The sequence below is a fragment of the Ambystoma mexicanum genome, chromosome 11, assembly GCF_040938575.1.
Source record: "Ambystoma mexicanum isolate Mex_15411 chromosome 11, UKY_AmexF1_1, whole genome shotgun sequence".
Classification (NCBI taxonomy): domain Eukaryota; kingdom Metazoa; phylum Chordata; class Amphibia; order Caudata; family Ambystomatidae; genus Ambystoma; species Ambystoma mexicanum.
Window position 1 is genome coordinate 1,347,275,036 of NC_090934.1, and position 27,854 is coordinate 1,347,302,889.

The following is a 27,854-nucleotide window of genomic DNA, read 5'->3' on the forward strand; positions in this document are numbered from 1 at the left end:
GACTTAAGCTCTGAGGAGGTGAAGCAGCCTGGTTCTTAAATACAGTGATTCCCCAAGCCCCTAACAAAGGAATGTCAACACACTATGTTAGGTGACAACACAGCTTCTTTATATAAAATAAGGTTCAGCAAAATATGTACATATAAATAATAACACTTTGTACTCCGGAGGTTCTATTCAAATAATGGCAATAATAAAAACTTTATGTAGTACTACACAATACTAGATTCATAAATCAGAACCAACTGCTGACAGTCTTTAAAAAGCATGTGAATTACTAAGCAAGGGATGACTGAATAGGTTAAGGAATAAAAGCAGGTTAGTTCAGAACATAGACAGTACACTTTATTTAGACTGAAACAGTGATACTGTGTGAGGATCCGCCCACCTGTGCAACCTGTAAAGGAAAAGTCGAGGTGTACTTTATCTTGTCTATTACAGCCCAGTCCAAACAAGGTTTTAAGTTACTTACCTGTAACTATTGTTCTCCAACATGGGTATGGTATGGATTGATATTCGTATTATATGATATGATAGTTTATTTATAACGCGCTTTATACCCAGAGGTTTCTAAGTGGGGATCGAACCTGTGTTGCTCTGTGTCGCCTTGCTTCCAAGGGGAGCACGTTGCATCTGAGCTATCCTCCCGAGACCTATGAATATTCCCTGTCAGGCTGGGAATCCTCAGTAAAAGAAAAAACAGTTTCACTTTAAAACTGTATTTCTCCTCCAAACCAATCACTGTCATCTGGGTCATACTGCCCCCATCCAATGACCGTCCTCTCCCTAAACCCCGCCTCTGGCAGCCATCTTTAAATTTGGTAAGCACGTAAAGGGGCAGTATGGCCAAGAAGAGCCGCATAGGGTCCGGAGGGAGAGTTCGCATGTGAACCCATGCTGGAGAACAATAGTTACAGGTAAGTAACTTAAACCTTCTCCAGCATGGGGTCTGGCATGGATTCACATGCTCGTGATTAACAAATACACAGCAGTACAACATTACACAACCACGGGAGGTGGCAAGGCTCAACAGAAGCAATTAACACTTACCCCTGGAACAGTCACCTCAGGCAAACAGGTTGCGTAGAACTGCCTGACCAACACTGGACTCCTCCCTGGAATCCCTGTTGAAGCAGTAGAACTTCCTGAGGGTATGCGTGGACCTCCACCTTCCAGCCCTACAGATGGGGCAAACTAGAAAAGAAAGCTGTCGTCGCAGTGCTCGCTCTGTTGAAATGGGCTCTTGGACGGCCCGGCAGAGGCCAGTTCGCCAGCCGATGACAGTGAATCATATAGCCTGAGTGCCACCTTGAAATGGAAGCCTTGGGCAAGGCCTTCCCATGGTTAACAGGACCAAAGTTCACAAACAATTGAGAGGTCTTCCGAAAACCCTTTGTGCGAGTCACGTAGAACTTCAAGGCACGAGCAACGTCCAGCGAGTGCAGGGCCCTCTGCACCGGTGACGGAGGCATCAGGAAGGAAACTGGCAACACCAAGGGTTCGTTGAGGTGGAATTCCAACAACCTCGGGCATGAAAGGGGTGCGTACGCAGTACCACCCTTGATTCGTGGAAAGTCAGATACAGTTGGCTTGCCGCATAGGGCCTAGATCTCACCCACACGTCTGGCCGAGGTGTTGGCCACAAGGAAAGCCATTTTCCATGAGAGAAACTTGAGAGGGGCTTGATGCATAGGTTCAAAAGGTGCCCCAATGAGCCTCGTCAGAACCATGTTGAGTTCCCATGCCGGGGCAGGAGCCTTCACCAGCAGGAAAGAACTGAAAAGCCCCTTGAGGAACTCCTTGGCGAGTCTGTGGGACCACAGCGAGGATCTTCCCACGGATCTTGTGTAGCGTAAAATGGCCGCCAGGTGTACCTTGATGGATGCGTGAGCCAGTCCAGCTTTTGCCAAAGACAGCAAATATGTAAGGATCTATGGAGCTGTGATCCTCAGACGGGCAATCTTCTGTGAACGGCACCACGTAGCAAAACGCTTTCACTTATGGCTGTAGCACTTTAGAGTCAACGACACCCTGGCTTTGGCGAGGACATCCCTGCAGTCCGCTGGTAACTCAACCTCCAAACTCTCCATGCCATGAAGTTTAGTGATCCTGGGTCATGATGGATTGAGCCTCGCTCTCTGGTGAACAGATCAGCAAGTACCCGCGACTTGACTAGAGGCGATGCTGACAGGATGAGTAGGTCCAGATACCAAATCTGCATCGGCCACGCCAGGGCAATGAGTATCATCTTACATCAACACTGCCTGAGTGTGTTGATGACATGTAGCAGGAGAGGAAACGGGGGAAAGGCATACAGAAACAGACCTTCCCACGGGAAGTAGAATGCGTCCCCCAAGCTCCTCGGTTGGTGGAATCTGTTGGCAAACTTCTGGCATTTAGAGTTAGCTGCCATGGCAAAAAGAGCAATCAGGGGTCTGCCCCATTTGACGAACACGCGGTACACCTGATCCTGACGAAGTTCCCACTCGTGGCAGGAGTGCAGTCCCCTGCTGAGGGAGTCTGCAATGGTGTTCTTGACGCCTGCCAGGTGGAGAGGGACAGGGAACATGCCCTGTCCGAAGGCCCAGTGCCACAAGTGCTGAGCTTCCTTGGCGAGCAATGGTGATTGTTTGCCCACTTGCTTCCTGATGTAGAACATGGTGGTGGTGTTGTCCGTTAAAATCCTCACCACCTTGCCCTTCGGAGACGGCAGGAAATATTTGAGAGCCCAGAACACTGTCCGTTGCTCCAGGATGTTGTTATGCAGATCCTTCTCCTCCGGAAGCCACAGACCTCTGGCATGAAGACATCCAGTGTGACCCCCCCAACCCTCCAAAGAGGCCTCTGTGGTGACAGTCTCCTGGTATGGAGGGGTTTTGAAATCAATCCCATACCCTGGGCATTGTGGGAGCGCATCCCCCACAATTATATCGTTGCCAGAACTCCTCATTGAGGATCTCGTCAGTGAAACTCCCGGACACTTGTATCTAACGTGCTTCCAAGAATTCCTGTAGGGTTCGCATCTGCAACCTGCTGAGACGGACGAGGTAGCTGCAGGACGGCATCATGCCCAGCAACGACTTGATGGGCTGCACCGGGGCGGTCTTCACCGATGACAGACGTTGCACCATCCCTAGAATGGCTGCTAGCCTCTCCTCCGAGGGAGAAGCGAGGCACGTCACCGTGTTGAGTCTGGCGCCGAGGAACAGGGTGTTCTGCGACGGCATCAAGCAGGACTTTGGATAGTTTACTGAGAACCCCAGCTCCGTCAGTAGCCACACGGTCTCCCTCGTGTGCTCATCAGCCAGTTCCCGGGAGCGGGTGTACATCAGCCAATCGTCCAAGTATGGGCATACGTGTATGCCCTACAGACGCAGATGGGCCGCCACCGGGGCAAGGCATTTCGTAAACACTCTTGGGGCCGATTTCAAGTCGAATGGTAGGGCCTTGAACTGGTAGTGCTGGCCTTGCACCACGAACCGTAGGAACTTTCGATGTTTCCTCTGGATGGGTACATGGACGTACGTGTCCTCTAGGCCACAACGTCGGCAAGCAATCCCCTTCCTCCAGTTAGCAAAGAATGTGCAGCAACGTGACCACCCTGAATTTTTGGGGCTTCAGGTACTTGTTCAGACTGCATAGGTCCAGTATGGGTCTCCAATCCCATCTTCTTTCTTACCAGAAATTACCTGGCATAGACTCCAGAGTTCTGGAGTCATTGGGGAATTAGCTCTACCACCCTTTTCTGTAGCATGGCTCGCACTTCTTCCAGGAACTATGGGATGTGAAATTCCTTATGGGGAACTGGTGGAATATGTGGGCACCTCCGCTACCATAGGCCTGGGAGCGACCTGTGTAGGCTTCCTGCGTGGAGGATGGGGCAGGTTGTCTGTATGATGTGGGGAATCCCCTGGATGATCTGCTCCATTTACCTTTGGAGAAGCGAAAAGAAGAAGAGTGATGAGGTTGAAGAGTCCCAAGGGAACGTACCGTCTCTGAATCTGTCTTTATGGCTTGAAGGGATTCGTCGACCACCTACTCTAACAGATTTTCTCCATCGAAGGGCATGTCCAGCACCTTCGCATAAAAGTCCTGATGAAATTTTGTGGCCTTCAACCATCCCTGCTGACGAAGGCAGACTCACTTTCCCATCTGCCGGAAACCTGTGTCTGCGATGTACACTGCCACCGTAATGGCATGATCCGACGCAACCTCCCTTTCCTGAAAGAGGGCGAGGGTTTCCATTTTCTTGTCATCGGGGAGGAATTCCAGGATCAGGCCCAGCTTGTACCAAAGCTCCCAGTCGTATCGGGCCAAGATAGCCAGAGCATTAGCCGCCTTGATCGTAGATGCTGCCATGTAAATGACTTTTCCGATGGCATCCGACTTCTTCCCCTCATTGTCTGGGGGAAGTGATGACTATGAAGCCGAGTTAGCAGAAGGTTTAATTGCGGCAGCCGACATTACAGAGTCCAGCGACGGTTGTGACCTCAAGCAATTTGGTGCAGAGGCTGACATCCTATACATCTTCTCCAGCCTGTCTCGCTTGGTTGGAGCCATGCATGGGTTCTTCATGAGGCTAAGCCTTCCTCCAAAATGTCGTCCAGAAATGGCATTTCCAGGATCATCTTCCGCTTGGTCTCTCATCTCTGATACAAGAAGCCCTCTATCCTGGTTTCCTCGGGCATCAGCTGGAACAGCTCGGAAGCCCTGGAGATCGAGTGGAATGATCCCACTTCGATGGGTGGAGAAACACTAAGACGCATCAAGGTGTGGTGATTCATCATCCGCAGGTACAAAGACCTCATCTTCGTTGGTTCCCATGGCTGTTGTGGCCATGTCCGTACCAGTGTCCGCCTCCAGGTCTGCTGGTTAAGTGAGGCCCGACGTGGTGGAGGATGCTGATGTGGAGGCATCAGACGATGCTTTGTCTTCTTACACGGAGGCTGGTCAGCGGTCTGCTGCACCACAGGTGTCGGTCTGGGAACAACCTCTGCTGGATCTCAGTCACCATGGTGTGGAGCATAGACAAGATGTCCATGGAAACGTTTTTGGCTGCGAAGGGAACAATGTAACGCTAGGCCCTGCACCGTCGTCTTCCAGGTGGACCATATAGATGGACCCTTGGTCGTCGTCATCTGTGGATGAGATGTCCCTCGGTATAGAGCCAACCTTGGAGGGCTGTTTTGGGGCTTCCTCCCCACCCCCCCTTTTTCCTCCCCAAGGGTTTTGAATCAGGATCTGGACCAGTGACTATAACCCCCCATGGGTGCTTGCAGACTTTGCTGCTGCTTCGGCGGTCGTGTCACACACTGGAGGGAGGGATACCCTTTGGGCCAAGGAGACACCCTTGTCAGATCGACACCTACCTCCGCTGTGGTCGTCATAGCAAGTGTTGCTGAAGTGGTCGATGAGGATTTTGACTGCGCCGGTTGAGCCTGCTTGGGCTGCACAGCCTTTTTCTCATTCTCCATCCTGGTCTTATTTGATTTCTCCTGTAACTTTGCTGGGGTAGATAACTTTCTCTTTGAAGAGGAGCTCAAAGGCAGGCTGGCTCTGGAGGCGGACGGCGATAGTTATCGGGGCCTATCCAACCTGGGACCTGCGGCTCTTAGCCTTATCTTGGACCTCAAAGGATTTTGACCTCTTCCCTCTTCCCAGAGGGAGACCGCTCTTTGAACCGAACGGTCCTGGGCGAGGCATGACCGTGCTCGGAACACGGGGCACTGGTTCGAATTGAGCCATGCCGCCAGCCTGCTGTGCCTGTCTTTCATCGTCTTCTTCGAGAAGCCCAGGCATATCTCGCACTCCACGTGGACTCTTGACCGAAACTGAGAGACGACGCCTGAGAATCCATTGTATTTGCATGTATTGGCAAATCTGGACATTTTCCAATACATGCACTGTTCGTCCTAACCAGAGTTCTGAAAACGAAATGGCCCGCCCCCGATTGGGAAGCAAAGGGTGGGCCCTAAACCAACAGAGAAATGTCTTCCTACGACAACCGGATCCTTGATGCCTAATAACCCCTTGTTTATTCATCAGGTACAATTGACCTGTGGCGTTAAATCAACTGAAACTGTTCTGGTTCTCCTGGATTTTGGAGCCACCAGTAATTATCTAGATAAATAATTACTATGATACCCATCCATACCACAGGCACGAAAGTATCAAACGGCTGAAGTTCAACTCATCGATGGTACCCCACTCTCGGACCTATTGACCACCAGTCATTGCCCCTGCAGCTGGAAGTCAACCAGCTCCTTGAATAGTTGACATTATCAAGTCTCCGGTTATCCCACGGTTTTAGGTATACCTCGGCACATGGCCCATAACCAATGTATAAGATGGTCGACACGCGTTCTGATATTTGCTTCAGATTACTGTAACAGGCATTGCTGTCCTGCAGACTGCCTCCCTACGTCTCCCACCCGGGCTTGTGCCCTCGCCCTCTGAAATTGATTCTAGTCAACGGATCTCGTGTCCTTTCCTGCCGGATACCTAATATCAGTTATCAGTTCCAAGAAGTCTTCTGTGAACCAGACTTGATTCCCTTGTCTCCACACAGGGAATTTCTTTGCAAGATAAATCTGGAAGTGACCCATGTTTTGCCAAACGGACAGCTTTATTTAGTGATGGAAACTGAAAAGGTTGAATTAAGGAGATACCTGGATGAGCGTCTTGCACACGGATACATAACCCCCTCCAAATCTCCATTGGGATCTCCCCTATTCTTTGTCCCCAAGAAGGAGGGGACCCTTCGTCCGTGCATAGACACCCGCCAATTTAACATCACCATCAAGGACTGTTATCCCCTGCCATTAATCTCAGACATTCTGGAATCATTACAACACGCCAAAATATTTACCAAATTGGATTTACGGGGCGCATGCCATTTAGTCAGGATAAAATCAGGCCATGAATGGAAAACAGTATTCAAAACACCTTTTGGACACTTTCAATACAATGTGATGCCCTTTGGCCTGAGCAACGCTCCAGCAATTTTCCAATGGTTTATGGATTCTGTGTTTTCTGATCTCTTTGGACGGTTTGTATGAGTATATTTAGATGATATACTCCTATTCTCTGCAACACAAGAAGCACATGTCCTCCATGTACCTGAAGTCAACACCATCTCTTTGCTAAAATACAGAAATGCCAGTTTCATACCTCTACAATGGAGTTCTTAGGATATGTCATCAGTGCTGACTGTATACACATGGATCACCGGAAAGTGCAGGCCATTGTCTCATGGACGTCACCTTGGGTCCTCAAGGGGTTACAGCATTTCAATGGTTTCGGCAACTATCACAGAAGCTTTATACTGTACCTTGCTCTGAAAACTATGGCTCTAACCAGAAGGATGAGTACCAAGCAGACTTTTGCATGGGATCAGGAAGCAGAACAGGCATTTCAGGATTTCAAGGCTGCCTTTACTCGTGCTCCCATTCTGCAACATCCAGACTCTTCACATCAGCTCATTTTGGAGGTCGATGCATGAGATCAAGCAGTGGGTGCAGTGTTGCAGCAGATGGACCCTAATTCTCGTACAGAACTTTCAGGGGCCTTCAATTCTAGGAAGATGAAGCCCAGCAAGAAAAATGACTCAATTATTGAGAAAGAATTGCTGGCTATAAAAGTAGCCTTTGAAGAATGGCGGCAGCATCTTCTTGGTGGGCGTTTCCAGGTAGAGGTACGTACTGATCATCAAAACCTGCAATACCTTTGCTCACTACCATGCCGTAACGTAAGACAGGCAAGGTGGGCCTTCTTTTTTCTGCAGTACGATTTCTATGCGACTTGCATCCCAGGATCACAGAATTTGCAAGCCGATGCCTTGTCGTGCTCCTTCACTACTGAGAGCGCAGAACATTCTGGTTTCATTCTCTCGCCTTTATTGCACTCTCTGGCAGTAGTTCTACCATTATTGGATCAAGTATTAGCACACACCGGCGATGATGTGGGAGCACCGGATCTGCTCAGGAATCCACAAAACCAGCTGCAGGATTGATTACTGTTCCATGAGGACCGGCTGTATGTACCCACCACTGAGTTGGGTAACCTTGTTCTGTCGCAGATGCATGACTCTACACTAACAGGCCACAGGGGCATTCAAGCTACCACTGAACTTCTGGGTCGGCAATTCTGGCGGCCAGGTTTGCGGAAACAAGTTAAGGAGTATGTATCGTCTTGTCCAGTCTGTGCTCAATCTACAACTGAACTCGAGCGGCCAGTTGGTCTTTTGCATCTGCTGGAGACAACTCCTCGCCCTTGGCAGACGATAGCAACTGATTCCATGGTGGATCTACCTCTGTCCTGTGCTTCAAGCTTTGTCATGGTAATCGTGGACTGTTTCTCCATACTTTTGCCCGAACTCCCTACTGTCTACCAAATGCCTGAGGCTTTCTTTTCCCACATGTATCATTTTCATGTGCTGCCTACCAAGATCATCTCGGGCAGGCGTTCACAGTTTACTTCCCGCTTCTGGACTTACTTGTGCAAACTCATTGGAGTGACAGCTTCTTTCAGCTCCGGTTACCGTCCTCACATGAATGGAAAAACCGAATGCACCAACCAAGAGCTGGAGGAGTACTTTCAATGTTTCCCTAGTGGTAATCAGACGGACTGGAGTTCTCATTTGCACATGGTGCAAGTGGTCTACAACAAAGCAGTGCATTTCACAACTGGAGTCAGTCCCTTCTTTTGTTGTGTGGGATTTCATCCTGCTCTGCTTCCGCCTTATGCGTCATCTCCTGGTTTAGTGGCCTCCAGCGTCACCCGTGTGCCTCATCTGCAGGACGTCCATCATCAAGCCCTTTGCTCACCTCCGTCTGGCCCAAGCTGTGGTTAAAGACGTGGCCGACCGTTGAGGTCCACTGAACCTGATTTTCACATTGGTGATAAGGTCTGGCTTTCGAATTGTTGGAGCAAACTCCCAGGTAGGTTTGAGGGCTACTAGGAGTTTGTGGACTCAGACCTCGTAGAAAGCCCAACACCTTCCCTTCCCAAAAGGAATGCAGGAACAGACAGACAGCAAGTTCAAACTGTGGTTTATTACAGCCAAAACCAACAGGGATCAGTACAAGGATAGACGAGAATCCTAGAACATCTCAGAGACTTCTGGCTTGCAGGCCAGTTTTGTAGCCTGATGGCATCATAGTGACGTCACAACCTGGGCCCCTCTCCAGCAAACCTACTGCCACTACTGCCACTTGGGATTGGGTGCTGAGTGATAGTCCACCAGTACATGTTATACATGATATTTCACTGGCTCTCGCATGTCAGATGTCTGGCCTGGCCCGTCCCCGATTACCTAATACTACAGAATGTTGCAGTGTGAGGGTCTTACCATTGGTTCTTGCCTGATGCTACCCACTCCTAGGATCCTGAACTGTGATTGGCTAGAGCTGACAGTCCCCAGGCCTGGGATTCAAAATGGTTCTCAGCTAGAGGTGTACCTGCTCAAGGTAATAAGTATAGCTATGTGTTTGCCTTGTAACTCGCGTGTACCACCAAAGACCATGCAAGTGCTGATTCACATAATGCAACTCTCGTCTCTTGCTGTAACGACTTTGTAGCAAGCCCTTGTCTGGCTGTGTGAGATTATTCCTTGTTCCCAGCTGCTGCTTTCGGTTCATCATCGGCTTGGCCGGGTCACATGCTCAGAGTCTGTGTTTGCAAGCTCTGCAGCTCCGAATTAGCCTGAATATTCACGTTTACTGCGGCTCGTGTTAGGGAATGGAATGTCACTCGTATCTTGGTGGCATTGACAGCCGGCCCTGTCTCACATGTTTGCTCTTCGGTGCAGCCTGAATTTATTCGGCTCAGCTCCTGCCGAGGGTCTGTGGCCTGTTGTAATTTTCCTGAACTTTTGCCATGTTGGTGTAGTTCTATAGTTCTCCATATGTTAGTTCTACATAGGTTCTGTCAAGTCCCATAGGTGTTTCTGCAGTGCCACAAGGGTAGTGGCATATAAGTGTCTGCAAGCATTCGTTCCGGATCTCTTGCTTCTTGACGTTTCTGTGTTGCTGCAGTTAAACCAATGACAAAATAAAAAGGAAAAGGTGGTATGAATGTGTCTGTCCTCTACTTATAGAACTGTACGTGTTCCTCATGTATTCGGGTGTGTGATTGTGTCCCAATGTGCGGATGGCATGTGTGCTTCATGCCTCACGTTGCTACATTGTGGTGTCTCTAACAATTTAATTGGCTTTGGCTTATCGGCGCTTTAATCAATGCTGTCAATCGAGGTCTCCTTAGTTGCAGCCTGAGGGTCTTCATCCACTTTGGGTAAAGGTCTGCACTACTCTTGGTCTGTAAGGGTGGCGGAGTGGGTACCTCTCTGCATACTTGTCTGCCCTAGGAGCACTAGGAATCGGTCCGAAATGGTATGGGTGATCGTGGTATTTGCAGTTCTTCTTCTGGGCCATGTATCTTGTGGGAGGGAGAGCAGGGGTAGGATTTGAACATCCCTCTTCAGTCCCCCCTCTGGTCATCTTGTCGACCAAATATCAATAAGTTCAATTCTTCTCCCTATGCCACCATATCTTTGCTATCCCTCCAAGATATCCACAATACTTGACATGGTCATCAAAATACCAGTACATGTAGCAGCATACTCCTTAGGGGTTGCACCAGACCCATTTCCCTTCATAGGTTCTTGGATCACGGGGGTTGTCCACCTTTATTGTTCCTGTGGAAAACAAGTGCACTGTGCAATTTCCTCCCTTAAGTCTGTTTCGTTCTCTCACAATGTCATCCTTCGTTCCCCCTTTTTTCACATCCATCACTATCTGCATCCCAATTGCCTCTTCTGTTGTCTTCTGGCACCTTCCAATCATGTCTTGATCCCACATGCTGATGCTGTTCCCAATATGAATACTCCAGCTATCACTTTCAGTCCACCAGACAGCCATGAAGGCATCCATGACCATAGATATGCCAGCCAGCACTTGTCTTTCCCCGTCCCACATGCTTCATCTTCCATTTTCGCATGCATGTGTGCCAATTGTGTAACTGCATCTGACAGAATTCCATTATATTCATTGTTAGCTGGTGTGAACGGCCAACATGAACTCCCTATTTTTGCGCGAAAGACTCCTTCTGTTGCTGTGAGGAGGTCCAGAACATATCTAGCCAGGAGCCTCACCAACCTTATTGCTCAGAGCCCCTCCTTTATGGCGTTAAATCCCTTTACTGTTGAATTGTTACCATCAGCTGCCATCGAGTGATCTGGAAACATTTGGCATTTGTGTATGTCTGTATTTCTGGTATCAGTGATGCAAAGAAAATGTGTGTTCTACCGAGCAGCCTGTGTTCTGCTGGGATCTCATCCAGTGCCGCTTCTTATTTCTCTGAGAAGAAATCCCCCCCTCTTTTCACTCTTCTTACTCCGGTCGGTCTCTCTACCTCTCTGGGTCAAGTTGTTGGTGCATTCTCAACTGACCTCTTCCTTCATCGGTTATTCTCCATCTTTGGGAATTCTTCCAGCTTCACATCTTTCTTGGGTACCACCAATGAATGCATGTTGATGTGTACCGGGGAGCATACCCCTCCCAAATCAGGTGGCAGTTTTTCGTACGCCTTTGATCCGCACGCCCAGCGGTGATCCATTAGTACTGCCGTTGCTATGTTCATTGCCAGAAGTTGTTCAATCGCTTGGCATCCTATGTTTTCACCAACTTCAACGTCACAATTGCTCTGGTAGCACAGAGCTGGTGTCTACAGGGGAATTATTGGCATGGGCCCAGCTTTGTTCTCTACCAATGTTAGCAAGTTTGGGCTTGTGTCCCATTCCTTCAGGCACTTGTAATTTTCTTCCTGCACCTTATTCACTGCTGACTGTGCCAGTGCTTTGCTTCCCACCACTACATCTTCCCAACTGTCATTAGTGTAAACTCTTCCATAGATAAAAATCTGCGGCCGTTCCCAGCAACCAGGCTCTCCTCCCATCTCCTTTACTCTTGTCCAGGGACATGGTAAGTCTTTCAGTGTGATAGTCTTTGTTTCTCCTTTTGCAGGTCCGTCAGTTATGTACTGCAAGCCTTCGTGTAGCTGCCAATAACTGTTCATCAGTCTTTTTGGACATCCATCTCAGTGTTGATGTCCTCCGTAGAAATTGTCCTCACGTCTGCACCATCGCGAGATACATCAGGCACTGATCTGGATGCGGGTTTTTCAGATACAATGAATGTTCATGTAGCACTCATGGCATAGGGGATTAAAGAGCAGACATAACAGCTCCCCCCAGTGGTGTCCCTTCCCACTTTGAACATGTGCTTGTACAAGTTGTTATTTGTAACCTGTGCTGTGTCTGAGATAGAGGTCTACTCTCTTCATATCTACATCAACATTGCGCTCATCTCTCCTTGGGCCAGATATTCTACGAATACGAGGACATACACTATAGGGGATTGTGTTCGAGATCTTCTGGGTTTCCTTATATAATGTACAAACTCTGTGGGATTTGTTGGTGCTTGTTGCTCATCGAGATCTTGAACATTGACCCTGTCAGTCTCTGCAATTCCGTTGCCAGGAATGGCCACTGCTTTGTAGGGCTTGATGTCCTGGATGTGGTTCCCGACAGTCTTCCCTTCGAGCCTGACTGCCCGATTTGTCACAGCCTCCACAATTTAAGGTCCTGTGAATCTAGCCGAATTCCATCGCCGGAAAGTTTTTGAGAAGGACCAGGTCCCCCTCCTTCACTGAGTGTTGGAGTTTGTTATCAGACCCTGTATTATTGCAGTCGCCTTCTTAGTTGTCTGCAGGCCCGCCCTGAATCTGCTATATCTGGCGAGAGATAAAAGAAGCACTAAAAACCAAGGCAGTGATGTATGCATGCATGCATTTCTTGACCTAACAGCTCTGCGCTACTCTCACAGTCTTTCAATGCTCGTGTGGGAGGAGCCAAGGGAAGATGCATGCGCTGTCCTGTCTCCACCCCGTGAGGCGATAAATGGTGGTCCGACCCTGGCTTGTTGCGCAGTTCGAAGAGTGCCAAAGGCAAACAATGAAGCCAGTTTTTCTTGGTGCTCTGCTGTGTTTTAACAGTGCACTCCTTCAGGGGTCCATTCAGGCGTTCACACCCCATTTGCTTGCGCGTGTTACACACATGCAAATTTGGGTTTGATGCCTAGCAGGGCTATGATATGCGGAAACAGTTAATTGGGGAAGTGAGGGTCATTGTTAGACCGCAGGACCTCACACACACCCCATCTTGGGAAAGCTTCCAGAGCACAAATGTTGCTGCTCTGAGTGGATCGGCATGGGAGCATGGCCCAGCCTCTATACATCTGGAGAATGGGCAAACCACCACTATCATGTAGCGGTATACTTGACAGACTTGGATCATGTCCACTTAGCCCACGTGAAGATGCAGAAATGGACCTACGGGTCTTGGTATGGCTCCTCTCACGACTTTCAAGGTATGCCCTGCGGTGAACTGCTGACACGTCAAGCAATTACTTCTAAAATCAACTACTTATTAATTCAAATTTGGGCAAAACCACGAATCTCCAATGTGTGTAGCAATGACTTCCTTCACTGTAGTGTGTGTTGGATGATGCAAATGTGCCAGTGCTGTTTTCAATAATTCCAGTGGCATGACCACCTTCCTTTTGTTGTTCTGTCACCCTAAGGCATCTGTTGGCGACATTGAGCAGCCTCTCTTTACCCATAACTCCTTTTCTTCCTGTGGTGCGGTTCCCTGTAGTTGCATAATCTGTGTCTCTTGTAATACATTCTAGCCTTCCCTCATCACCATGTTTCTCACTCCTCCCTGGGTATTTGGCCTTTCTTCCAGTTCCCCCAGTTTCCCAAAATACGCTGCAAACTTTGCCTCATGGTTTACTGCATCATTCCCTCTTCAGATAGGATCTCTCCCTTTCACGGGGGCCTGGCATTCCACTAGTGGCATCTCCCCAGGGTATGCAATTACTTCAATCAACTTGCCTAACAAGACCGCATGGTGCACTGGGGTCCTATCTGCTCTTCTGAGTCCCCTCCTATTCCATCGCGCCAGTCCTGAATGTACTGTTGATGTGACGCAAGTACTGTCAGAATATATTGTCACACGTTTCACTACGCTATGTTCTAGTGCCAGTATGAGAGCCACTAGTTCTGCCACTTGTGCTAAGTAACGGGATGGTAATCGTGCACTCACAACTACCTCACTTGTCCCGCCCTCCTTCAGCCTTACTACTGCTATACCAGTCCTTCTGATCCCATCAGTCTGGTCAATTGTCGGTCAACCATCAATGTACAGTAACGTCTCCCCGGTCAAGTGCGTTCTCCGACACCTTGTGTGTGTCGCTGAACAACTATGTTCTTCGTACAGTCGTGTGCATAGTCTCCTGGTTGACAGACATCTGCCAAGAACAGTGCTGGGTTAACTGTCCTGCATCTTACTATCTTCAGTCCTGGCCTTGATAATTTCACCTCATATCCTGATGCTCTTTGTGTGGTCAGTGTGCTCTTTGGCTTGTGTAGGATCGCAAATAGGGCATGCTGTACATACAGAGTGGTGTTGAACCCTATTGTCACTGTTGATGACCTTTCCACTGCGCAGGCTGCTGCAGCCAATGATTGGTTGCAAGGGTAATGTTTTCTCATCACCTTGGCCAAGCTGTCCACTGTAGTAAGCAATTGGCTTAGGGCCCATGACTGTCTTGAGTCAGCACTACCTTCACCACTACACCGTCAGGAAGAACTCCTTTTTGTAGTCTGGGGTCCATAACACAGAGGCTGTGCATATGGCTTCTTTCAGCTCCTCGAATGCTTCAGTCATCTCTGTGGTCCACGTCAGTGTCTCAGTTCCCTTTGAAGCCTCCTTCAGTGCTGTCAATAGTGTCCTTGTGTATGTGCTGTAATCGAAAACCCATGCTCTGCAATAGTTACACAACCCCAAAAATCGCTGCATGTCCCTTACAGTCTTGGGTTGAGATTAGCTGTGTATTGTCTCTGCTCTCTTTGCAGCAATGTGTCTGCCATCTTTTGATATCACCTGTCCAATGTAAAGTACCTCCTTCTGACAGTACTGTAGTTCGGCTTTGTCCACCTTGTACCCGTTGTCTGCTAACACCTTCAACATGTGTACCAAATCCTACCTGCACTGAACTTTTGCCTTGCTGGAAATCAAAATGTTGTCTACATACTGTAGGACTGTGTTTTCTGTCTGTATGTTGCACAGATCCATCTGGATTACCCTGTTAAAGATGGATGGTGACTCACAGTACCCTTGTGGCGAACTAGTAGGTTTCCACTTCTGGTTGCGGTACATAAAGCTGGTTAGATTTTGTAAGTCGGGGTGTAATGGTACTGAGAAAAATGCATTCTTCAGGTCAATGACCGTGAAGCAGGTGGTTTCCGCTGGAATGCCACAAAATTGTCGCTGGGTTTGCTGCTACTGGATACTCAGTTTCTACAATGTCGTTCAAAGGTCTTAAATCCTGGATAAAAACACCATGACCCCCCCATTGGCCTTGCGCACGGGGTACACTGCTGTGTTGCATGGAGATTCTGATGGTACCAGTATGTCTCGATGAGGGTGTTGATTGTTTTATAGATGCCTTCATCTGCCTCTTTGGTTAGGGGATATTGTTTTACCCATGGCAATATTGCTCCTGGTTTCAGTTTAATCTTCACTCCTCTACGTTATAAGGACTAGTGGTCCATAAACTGTCAGGGACCTTGGTCATGACCTCCCTCCCAGAATGTGGGCGCACCTCCAGCGCCATTCCCTGTAGCACCTCTCTATAATGAACCTGTAAACCAAAAGGTTGCCCTCATTTCAAACATCTCCAGTTCCAGTCACTCTTCTCCAAAAAGTTCATAATCTGTTACTGTTGTTAGCCTGCACCCTTCGGCAACTGAAAAAATTGCTCTCCAAGCCCTTCCCCTGTCATCTATAGCATGCACTGCAATCCAATCCTCTCTGGCCAATAGTGACTCAATCTCGATGGACACCATCGTTCCCTCTGGCTCATCTAAGGGGGTCTCTGGCCTGAACAGATACTTGTTTGGTACTCGACATACTTTTCCTACAATACCTGGCATCCATGCAATGGCAATGTCTGTCCCATACTGAAACATCTTGGGGTGCACTGGCACCCTCCTCTGTACTGTGCGTCCACAATATGCCTGAAAGATCTGTCTTACATTTAACATATGTAGGCCTGGTGGTGAGCATATAATGCACAAACAAGGGGGTTCAGGGCGTTTCTCTACTACCGGCCTATATCCTGGGGTAGAGTGTCAACCAGAGTCTTTAGCTCGCCATCCTTTCAAAGAAGAGAAATTTCCACTACATATCGGTCATTGTCCTGCCCAAGGACAGTCCAGCACCGGAATGCCTGGCAATTCTCTTCTGAACAAGAGTACCAACAGCAACCCCAGACACATGTTTCAGCCTGGTTGGGCCTTGTAAGTGAGGTGGGAGCTGTGCCTCTCTAAGAACAGTGAGCAAGTTCCACGTCTGGATTACCCTCGTAACTTAGCGTGAAAACCCAAAGCTACTTCATATGCATAAACAAAGGGGTTCTGGGAGTTTCTGTTCTACCGGCCTTTATCCCGGGTTAGAGTCTCAACCAGAGTCTTTAGCTCACCATCCTTTCACAGAAGAGACATTTCCACTACATATAGGTCATTGTGCTGCCCAAGGGCAGTCCAGCACGAAATGCCTGGCACTCTTCTGAACAAGAGTACCAACAGCAACCCCGGACACGTGTTTCGGCCTGGTTGGGGTAGTCAGTGAGGTGGAGCTGTGCCTCTCTAAGACTAGTGAGCAAGGGTTCCACGTCTGGAATATCCTCGTAACTTAATGTGAAAAGCCAAAGCGACTTAATATTATGCCTTTGTCTGTGAAAGAAATGGCCATGTTTAGTCTGCTCATGATGTCTTGTCCCAATATGTTTACAGGTGTCTGTCCGGAGTAAAGCAAATGTAGTGATAAGTCGTAATCTCCTAGAGATAAGGAGATGTTAATTATCAGTAAAATGAACCACTTCACTAGCCCCAGAGAATCCTTGAGTGTTCATGGAATCGCCTGACAACTTAAATGTTCCTTCCCTAATACATGACCTAGTCGCCCCAGTGTCAACAAGAAAGAAAAACGTTTTGTCACCTATCGCCACCCCTATGCGAGGTTCCTCCGCAGGGTTGGGTATGATCGACAGGATGGGACACATCAAGTTCATCTTTGGGCTGTCCTGTTGAGGGTACATTGATAGTCTGATCCTTGTAAAGGGGTTGTTGCCCACCATGGTAACCCCTCCCAGTTGCCTACCTGGCACCATTGCCACTGTGTCCATGTGCTCCCCTGTGTTGTCATCTCCTAATTGTGTTGACGGTTGCGTGCTCCCCTTAATCTGTGATGCTTGTAAATACTGGGGTATTGGTGCTGCCCTCTGTGGTGCTTGTGGCTGTGACAGTGCTTGAGTGTATGATTGTGGCATCTGCCGATAGGTGCCTTGTATTTGCCCTTGTGGCTGCCGATTGGGTATATAATAGTCGTCTTGTCCCCCTTTGTACTGCTGATGATCTTGCCCTCTCCAGCTCTGTTGTGCCCCCCTAAATTGGCATGCTCATGAAACATTTCCTAGCTCCCCAAAGGTCCAGCATTGGGGTGGTTCCCTCCCGTGTCCTGGAAAGCCCCCTGAAGTATCCCCTGGGCCCGACTGCATCTACTGTCCTTAGCCCAGAACCCTTCCTGGGTTGTGGTGCATCAGTGGCCTGAAGCCACACCCCTTTCAAATGCTCTGCTACCTCAAAATCCCTATTGTGGGTCGCCCCGCCCCATGTACCCTCCTCCCATGGGCAGTACAAACGGTTGTGGCTTTTGATACTGCTGCTGAGGTGCTGGTGCTTGTGGGGTGGGGCTAGTTATGACTGCCCCTTCCATTGCATACTTTGATAGCTTCTTTTGCACTAACCTGGCCTCGTCTGACTTACTCTCTTCTGTATTTTGCTTAACTTTTTCCTGCCATAATCTACAATGGTGCACTATTGTGAGCTGTATTTCTGGCCATCCCTTCGCTTTCATCCCTACCAGTTTCTTCAAAGTCTTTTGTACTGGCTCTGGTAGCCCCTGTACTAAAATGTGATAGAAGATAGCTATTGTTTTGTCCCAAGGCTCTTGCGCGTTTCAGGGCGCCAAAGCTCTTGAATCTCCCGAATATACTTCAGGGGGTCTTCGTCATCCCTTATTTTACGTGACGTAATTTCCCCAATGTCGGACATGTCTGGGTATTGTGTTCGTAATGCTTGCACACAGCTGCTCTGCAATTAACAAAGGGGGACCCGTTGTGCGCCATGTTCTGTATTATCACCCCTGGGAACCCCACCCTCTTCCATATGTCATTGGTGGCATCACCCTTTATCGAAACTAATAATCCCTTTACGTCACCCACTGCTAATCGGTGACCCGCTGTCATTTTTTCCATTTCCCAGCTCCCGCACTCAATGATGGTACCCAGGACTTCGGGTTTTCATTGTCGGTATGCTTCCAAGGCACATACTGCGGTCTCGCCCCTTCCCATTCTAGTAAAGGCATTTGCAAATATGCTGCTTTCTCCCCTGGTGTCCGTTGGTACTGTCTAATCTGTATAGGCCCTCTTTTGTCTTCATTGTCGGTGCATATATCTACTGGCTCTAGGGTAGGTACACGTTTACTTTAGTCATAAGCCCTGGACAATCGTCCCCTTGAACATGCTATCGCTGCTTCTCCTTGCCTGCGCCCCCGGGAGATCCCCCAAGTCTGTTAACATGTGTTATGCACCTGTCGTTCGCTTGCTATGCTTGTCCTTCTGCATCGACCCACACTCCCATGATGCCCATTCGTCCGACCCAGTGGGATCAGCATTGCTCTCCCCTTTTGTCACAACTGTGTCTGTCGTTATTGTCAGATCCTGTGTCCTGTGTTTGATGTTGAGTCAGTGGTAGGTTTCATGAAAAGCTCAATGTCTACTAAATTGTATTTGCTGCCTCCTGTCCAAGTCCCTAGGCTTGTTCCACTGTCTGCTGCTGCACTCCTGCCCTGTGAATTTGTACTATTTAGTTCTACTCATCTCTCTTCCTCACGTCTGCTTCTCTCTCAGTCTACTGTTATTTGCGTCTTTACTGCCCTTATTGCCCGCTCTTTTTCCTCCTTCCGTGCTTGTTCTCTCATTAGCCTATTCAAGTTCAACTTCCTCTGTTCCACTTTTTCCTAACTTAAGTTTTTCTTGCTCTGCTATTTCCCTCTGCCTCTCTGCCTTCTCAATCTCTCTGTCCTGTTTCTCCCTCATCTCCCTTTCCTCTCCTTTAGATCCCTCACTATTCTTTCTTCACGCTCCCTCTCCAAATGCTCTAGTTCCTCTTCCCTTCTTCGCTCTCTGTCTTCCCGCTCCAATTTCTCCTCTCTCTGTCCTCACTGTCTAACCTCGACTCCCTATCCTTCTCCCTCCTATCGTCCTCAACCTTTAGTTCTACCCAGTCTGTCATGTCCCAGTCCCTCTTCAGGCTTTCTGATGCCTCAGTTGCCCCTTCTGCCACCCCATTCGTTTTCCTGTGCTGCTATCCGCTTGTTAATGCTTATGCCCTCTAATCCTCCCTTTGCACGCTGTAGCCCCTCCTCGCTCACCCCTGCACCACCAGTTGGTTGCCCTGTGCCTTTTGGCTTATCCTCTTTAGTGTAGAGTGGTGGCTTTCATGTCGTATTTGAGTACCCCTCTGCTGCCCTTAATTCCCTAATTGAGTACATCCCTTGTTCATCGTCTATGTTATCAGATACGACACTTGGTGGAGCCGGGGGAGGTGCGGAAGGGTGAGACCCCTCTTCCTTCACCTCATGCTGGATTATCATCCACTGACGCCTCACTGTTTCCCCCTCTCCCTCCTGAAACATGCACCATAACCCAAATATAGCCATACGTGTTGCCAATTTTTTCCCCTTATAAGCACCCTGTACATGTGTCATTAGCGATTGCTGCACGTCCTTGGAGAAAGTCCCACATGGCGGCCATGTCTTTGTTAATTTGCCTTCAGTACTTTATCCGCGCACCGCCACTTGTTCACATCGAGTGCCAATCCCAAGTTCACAATACTTGCTCCTCACCATCAAAACTCTCCGTCCTATGCACCAAGCTAAGGGTGATGTGACCAAGCTAAAATCACAGTATAGGTAGATGGACAACTGTGCCCACAGAACAATGACCAGTTACTCCAATCCCACACAAACCCCACAGCGGTCTTCCTGCTTCTCCAGAGCAGAGTATACCAATATTCTCTTGTGATCGAACAGTACCTGTTGCATCGCCTAACATGTGAAACGCCTCTCTCCAGGAGACTTAACCAGGTGACTCACCTTCCGCAATCTAGGATAGGTCCAGCTAACCCTTACAGGGATACCATCATCTATGACCAGCGCTAAAACGCCCAACCCACAGGGATTCTTTTCTACAAACTCTTGGCATCCAAATCTCTCGGTTTCTTAGTCCTTAATGTTCATCAGAACTTTTACCTCGAAGACCGAATATACCCTAACATAGAAAAGGGACTTCTACCTCCACTCCTCGTCCCTGCTCACTACAACAATACTAGACAATACTTTGACAATGCACAATAATACTACACAGTACTTCCCGATACTCAACACCCTCCCGCACACCCACAATTGCTGTTAGTCTGGACCAAAACCTATGTTTCGTGATGCTGTTCGGCTGCCAACTCCCCCGTCAAGGCACTCAACTCCCTGTCCTGGTCTGCCTGGACAACTCACCGAACTTGGGCGAGATGAGTTCCTAAACAGCTCCCAACGGCCTTTGAAAAAGGGTATGCATTTCCTGTTCTTCTCGAAATGCACACGAGGGTCCCACACCCTCTCGGGTACAGCGGCAAAGAGGTTGACTCAGTGACAGGCTGGCGCAGGCAACCATCCTCTGCTACCACCTTGTTGGGGCAAACTCCCAGGTAGGTTTGAGGGCTACTAGGAGTTGGCAGACTCAGAACTCGAAGGCCCAACACCTTCCCTGCCCAAAAGGAACAAAGGCCCAGACAGACAGCAAGTTCAAATTGTGGTTTATTACAGTGCAAGGATAGATAAGAATCCTGGAACATCACCAAGACTTCTGGCTCGCAGGCCAGTTTTGTATCCTGATGGCATCATAGTGACGTCATAACCTGGCCCCTCTCCAGCAAACCTATCGCCACTTTGGATTGGGCGCTGAGTGTTAGTCCACCAATACATGTTATACATGTGATTTCACTGGCTCTCGCATGTCAGATGTCTGGCCTGGCCTGTCCCCGATTACCTAATACTACACAATGTTGCAGTGTGAGGGTCTTACCACTGGTTGTTGCCCGATGTTACCCACCCCTAGGGCCCTGAACTGTGACTGGCTAGAGCTGACATTCCCCAGGCCTGGGATTCGAAATGGTTCTCAGCTCGAGGTGTACCTTTTCAAGGTAATAAGTATAACTATGTGTCTGCCTTGTAACTCGTGTGTACCACCGAAGTCTATGGGAGTGCTTGTTCACATAATGATCTCTTGCTGTAACAACTTGGTTGCAAGCCTCTGTCTGGCTGTGTGAGATTGTTCCTCATTCCCAACTGCTGGTTTCGGTTCATCATCGGCTTGGCTGGGTCACGTGTTTCCAAGCTCTGCAGCTCCTTATTACCCTGAATTATTCATGTTTACTGCAGCTGGAGTTACTGTAGTTCAGGGAATGGAATGTCACTCGTATCTTGGTAGCCTTAGCAGCCGGCCCGGTCTCACACATTTGCTCCTCAAGTCAGCCTGAATTTGTTTGGCTCAGCACCTGCCGAGGGTCTGTGGCCTGTTGTAATTTTCCTGAACCATAATATAGCTTCTGCGTGTTCATGTTCTTCTATATTTCTCCATATGTTAGTTCTACATAAGTTCTGTCAGGTCCCATAGGTGCTTCTGCAGTTCCGCAGTGGATAGTGGCATAGAAGCGTCTGCAAGCATTCGTTCAGGATCTCTTGCTTCTTGACGTTTCTGCGGTTAAGCCAATGACAAAATAATAAAGAAAAGCAGGTATGAGTGAGCCTGTCCTCTACTTATAGAACTCTACGCTTGTGTTCTTCATGTATTTGGGTGTGTGACTGTGTCCCAATGTGCGATTGGCACGTGCGCTTCATGTCCAACGCTTCTACGTCGTGGTGTCTCTAAACACGTCATTGGCTTTGGCTTCCAGGCTCTTTAGTCAATACTGTCAATCGGGGTCTCCTTAGTTGCCGCCTGAGGGTCCTCATCCACTTTGGGTAAGGTCTGCACCGCTCTTGGTCTGTAAGGGTGGCGGAGTGGGTACCTCTCTGCATACTTGTCTGCCCTAGGAGCACTATGAATTAATCGGTAATGGTATGGGTGATCGTGGTATTTGCGGTTCTTCTTCCGGGCCCTGGATCTTGTGGGGGGGAGCAGGGGTAGGAGTCGTCCATCCCTCTTCATACTAAAAATCTGCCCCTGCGAAACGTTCCTCCTAAGCTTGCTCTTCGATTCGCTGGTCCGTTCCGGATTGCCCAGCGAATTTCGCCTGTGGCATTTCATCTTTTGTTACTTGTTTCCTGGCAAATCCATCCGGTCTTCTAAATGTCCATGCTAAAAACTAACCATCCCGATGCTTTTTTGCGGCCTAGTCCACGGCCTGGTACTCTCCTGATGGAATGTGCTCCAGAGTATGAAGTTGAGGATATTTGTGATGTCAAGCTCTGCCGTGGTTGGCTCCCTTTTCGGGTGTCCTGGAAGGGCTATGCTGCCTGTGACAACTCCTGGGAACCAGCTTCTGGTGTGCACGCCCCTCGTTTGAGTCACTGATTTTACCTCCGTTGTTCTTGGAAGCCTGGTGCTCCTTCCGGTCCTTGGGGTGAGCAGCATGTCAGCCCACTCACCTGGTACGCCCGCCACATCTCCTTGCCGTGGCGGGCTAGGTGGTGGCTCCGTGATCACCGCTGGAGGCGCACACAGCTCAGGGCCCTTTTTGCCACGAGGGCCACCATGTTGCGGGCACCGCACATGTTCGCGGGACCAGCGGCCGCCTTCCGCGCATGCATGGTGGAAAGAGCTTGGTCCATGGCAATGACATTATTTAGCAAAAGCGAACGCTGCAGCCAGCGTGTCAGAACCTTTATCTTGGGGGAAACGCTGCTGACCTCTGCTCAGTCTCACCTGCCTGGGCTTTTGCCTTGCCCTTGCTCTTCTTGGAATTCCGCTTAGGATTACGTGCTAGCTAGCCAGTCTGATTATCTTTATTCCTTTGCTCGTTCTGATACTGGCACTTCAGTGTCCTTTTTCCATCTGCCCAACCTCTGTATTTCTGGCTTCCCACTTACAGTGCTTCGCACTGCCCGGTACCACGTGAATTGTGGCAAGTCCTATTACATGGTGCCAGGGACACGCTTCCTCCCCCTCACTGCTGCCATCTTCTGGTTAGGGGTCAGGAGGTGGATTTCCACACCACACTAGCCACAGGACCGGATGGACACCATATTCCAGCCCTATCCTGGATCGGCAGCAACATCGACACACAGGTATTCATGAATCACGGGGGCTCACCTTGACAGTGGTAGACAGAAATCTGGCTTCCAGAGGTCACAAACACTCTTCCGCACCCTGGGCAGCACAAGTGGATTTCTTCGACTCAAGATGTCCAAGCTCTCCTCTACACTGCATTCACTCCAGTTTCAGTCAGGGCTGGCACAGGCATTGTGTCACACAGATCAAAACCAGACACCCACAACACAGAATGTGAGTTGACGTCAGACTACATTTATACAGGTCCCACCCCAAGGGTGTACCCACAACACACAGACCTGGGAAGGCTCCAGTCAGTCTGACAGGAGGCAGCCTCATGATATTTCCACTTCACAGCCAGTCAGGGAGCAAGGGACAGAGTCAGGGCTTCCCAAGACGTTGGGAAACAAGGTGTAAAGGCAATAAAAACCATGAGGATGCAGTGCCCATCTTGCCTTTCTTCAGGAATCCATTGATTCCTTTGGCAGGGCCTGGGTGTCCCAAAAATGGAGGACACTCAGAGCCAATACCAAGTCAGCATGCAGCTGCCACCAACCCATACCCTGTTCTGTGGGCAACACACCGGTGCCCAAAAACAAACATAAGGCATACCCCATGGGTGTAGTTCACAAAAAGGAAAACAAGAGCTGCACTGCCAGAGGTCCAGGCTGGACTTCAGTGGCCGAAAACAAGGAAAGCACAGAAAGGGAATTGGTAGAACAAGGGATAGGAGCCTGTGCCCCTACAAAAGGCATTTCCAGCATCAGTCACCTGAGAGCCTGTGTCTTCCTTCTGAATCGCCACAGGCGGCACAAGTGTAAAGCTACTTGCACAGTGCAGTGGTCTTAAAATGCAGAGGCCTTGACTGAGTTCATTGTAACGCAGCCCACGGTGCCAACCACACCGTAGTTTGTGGGATGAATCGAAGGAGGATAAAAGAAAGAGGAAAAGGGAAGAACATTGGGAGAGACATGGGCAAGAGCGACATACTTGTCACAATGGCATATGGAGATATACTTGAGGGAGAGATAGAAGCAGCAGGATTTACATACACATTGTGAATGCCTAGCTAGGTAGTTTCAAAAAAGGGAAAACTTACTAGCATACTCCCCTTAATGTGGCATTTATGAGTTATGAGATTGGTTTAAATTGAATTATGTATCTGATGTCCTTGAGCTGTGCACAAGAGTTCAAATGAGTTTTGGGGGTTATTCAACCATATACAAATGATGAAATGCCCTCCTGATGAGTTACGAGACCTAGTGATAACTAGCCCGCTGACAGAAATATCAGAGTGAAGAGTTGGCCGTTTGCATGGTGGGGCGGAGTGCACAAAAGCAAAATAAGACAAAGAAGCTTCTACAATGTGATACAGGCTATCATGTCACAGTTTAATCGTGGTGAATGCCACTGCAACACTTCATCGATCCCTAGAGGTGTCCTGAGGTGGTCTGCTCCGCAGAGGTCTTCATCTTTCTTTGTTTGGGTGTTTTACTGGAATGGATTCCTAGGCACCGTGTCCGACCAAAACTAAATCCTGTGTCTGAAAGTGACTTCTGCACCAGCAACCCCTGCGCCTTTCTCAACATGACCAATTGCAGAAGATTGGGTCCCCAACGTATTCTGGAATATCAGTGGTCTCCAGAGAAATCGAAGTCAGGGGAGCAAGGTAACCCTCTTGTTTCTGTAACCCCGACCCCTTTTTTGTTGGCCATAGGGTCATATGGGTGTAAAGTCCTGTATCTAATTTGCTGTTTCCTGACTTTGGTGGATGAAGGACAGGCCAAGGGCAAGGATCCCTTCCTTGGATTAACTTGAGAACTGCGATTGAGGGAGTTTACTTACCTGAACTTCATTTAACGTTTTGGACTCTTATTATTCATTGCCAATCTTTATAAACCTACCTGTGAAATATGCATTTTGGAACTGGGTTTGACTTTGCAAGAGCTAGGGGATCTGTTCTATAATTATCCCAAAGTGTCTTTTCTTTTTCCTGTGCATCTGAGAACTAACCTGTGTTAAACTGGTTATTGAATCAAATGCTATTCTATTACTCCTAACTGTGAACGTATATATCAGTTTTACAGTATTGGTGTGAAAATATTTGGCAAGAGGTTTTATTTGCATATTGTGTATCTGAAAGGCCTAATGAACTATTGTAAATGTTCATACTTACCATTCGAGCTGGAATAATTGGTGTTGCTCTGTGTGGAACCATTGTAGACATAGACAATCTCACACCCTTCCTGACTCTAAACCTTGCCACTCTGCTATCTACCTTAGATAGACTCATAAATAGCACAAGCATCAAATAAATTACAGTAAACACTAAGGGCCCGATTCATACAATAAAATAGCGCTGCAAAACAGGTGCTTGCAAGCAAAACGCGCGCCCAGAGGGCGTTTGTTGATTCATGGAACACATTGCGTGTGGCTTACCGGAGACCTGCGCTGAATCCGCGCGAGTCCAACACGTCACTGCGACATCACGAACGCCTTGCGCGAGATGCCCAGCAAAGGCGCATACCGTCTAGCACAGTCATCTAAAAAGGGGGCAAAACACGTGAAATGGGGAACAACAAGCGTAAATGTGGCCGTTACGTGGGAAGTACTACAGTAAAATACTCAACGCCCAAACGCGCGCTAACAACACGTATTCATGGAATAGAACAGGGCTACCCGGCGCGCAGAAAAAGACATGCTAACCCGGAAACACGTCCGCCAAGCAAAAGCAGGCATAAGCGTCACTGCGCACTAAAAACAACGCATAAAAAGTATATGCAAAAGCCAACGCGCTCATACAGCTACGATGAATGTACCATTTTTCACAGCTGTGATTGTGGGACACAGCAGGAAGAGGAGGAGGAGGATAGCCAGGGCATGCATTTCTTTACCCAGGACCAGCCTTTTTAGGATGCTTGACGACCAGGTCTACGGCAGGTATAGGTTTCCACAATGGACTACTGAACCACAACAGTGGTAGCTCTACCTTATATTGGGGGGTAGTATTCAAGTACACAGGAGGTAGTTAGCTTTTATCAACAATCACACTAAATGCAAATTAAATTGAAACTGTTTCGTGATACAATATAAATAATTCATTTAAAAATATTCAACGTTTAAAAAGCGAAAAACATCAATAACTATCTGTTGTCGCACAAAGTATTAAATACTAAAACACTGTCTAAAAAACAGAAATGAAATCGTGACACAAATGCCTAAATCTAGCAGGATGGTATACGTACTAAAGACATCATTTATTATTTTACTATTATAGGGTAAATTGGCATCTTTAAATAGTCAAGGCCCTATTGTTGGGATATATACTTCTCCCTGGTTACTTCATGCCAGGGTGGGGGAATTCAACATGTTTCAGTTCTCGTATATTGTTTTAGGAACCTTCTTCAGGAGATATGTCACTATATATTTAGTGTTACAATAAAAACAAGATAGGTTGCAGTTGCTTCAATTGGTAACAATTTTAACTCTTGTTGACAGTGAAAAACGTTAATATGCAAGTATAGCTGTGTCTGTTAAAAAAAAAACAGAAAATGAAGGGTAAGCTAATATTGCTTAGTTACTTCATATGATCTAATTTTATCTTTGGCTGGGCCTGGGAAGTTAATTACCTGGTCCAGTCTGCGGAGAAAATCTAGGAGGTAATGTCCTGAATAAAGCAGAGGTTGTCCTCTTGGTCGGAAGCTGAGCAATAATTTGAACTCAATTTCTCAACCTGTAATTTAAATGCACATAGATTTTTAGACCCGCTGTCCAGAGAATGCGCTGTGATTTCTACTAACATCGCGCTGTCCAGAGAATGTGCTGTGATTTCTACTAACATCGAAAGGTAAATACTTAAAATGGAAGTGTTACATGCTTTCTAGAGTAGTGATTAGAGATTCTTAGTATCTTCCCCAAATTTTGTTCAATATTTCAGGTCAAATTTGAACGGTAGGAAGTCGCTATTGACATAGGGCTGGAACTAGAGGTAAAGAAAGGGAGAGGAAAAAAGCCTCTGGTCGGTTATTCTTACAATAACTCGTATTTGTTCTTAGCATTTACTTAAATTTGTTGTATATGAAAGGGGCTTAGTTCAGTGTGAAAGGCTCACCTCAGGTAGTTTCTTTGAATATTCAGTCGTGAATATCCATATCTTCTTTCGCTAGAAATGTAGGATACATGAAAATTTGTATCGGGTGGAATTAAATTGCACTTGAGTTTCAAACCCTTTCTGTAAGGTAAGAGAAAAGGCGGGCTGTGTAGTAACTGCCAAAAAGTATTATTAAACATCACAGTGCAATATATACCGCCGTTTATTTAGAATAATATTACTAAGGAGACATTACT

At 48.0% G+C, this 27,854-nt stretch overlaps 1 protein-coding gene across 6 annotated transcripts in view; it reads right to left on the minus strand.

The window, feature by feature from the left end:
• Window positions 1-27,854, minus strand: part of NEDD4 (NEDD4 E3 ubiquitin protein ligase) — a 2,630,465-nt gene that overhangs the window by 1,036,180 nt on the left and 1,566,431 nt on the right. The window lies entirely within an intron of this gene.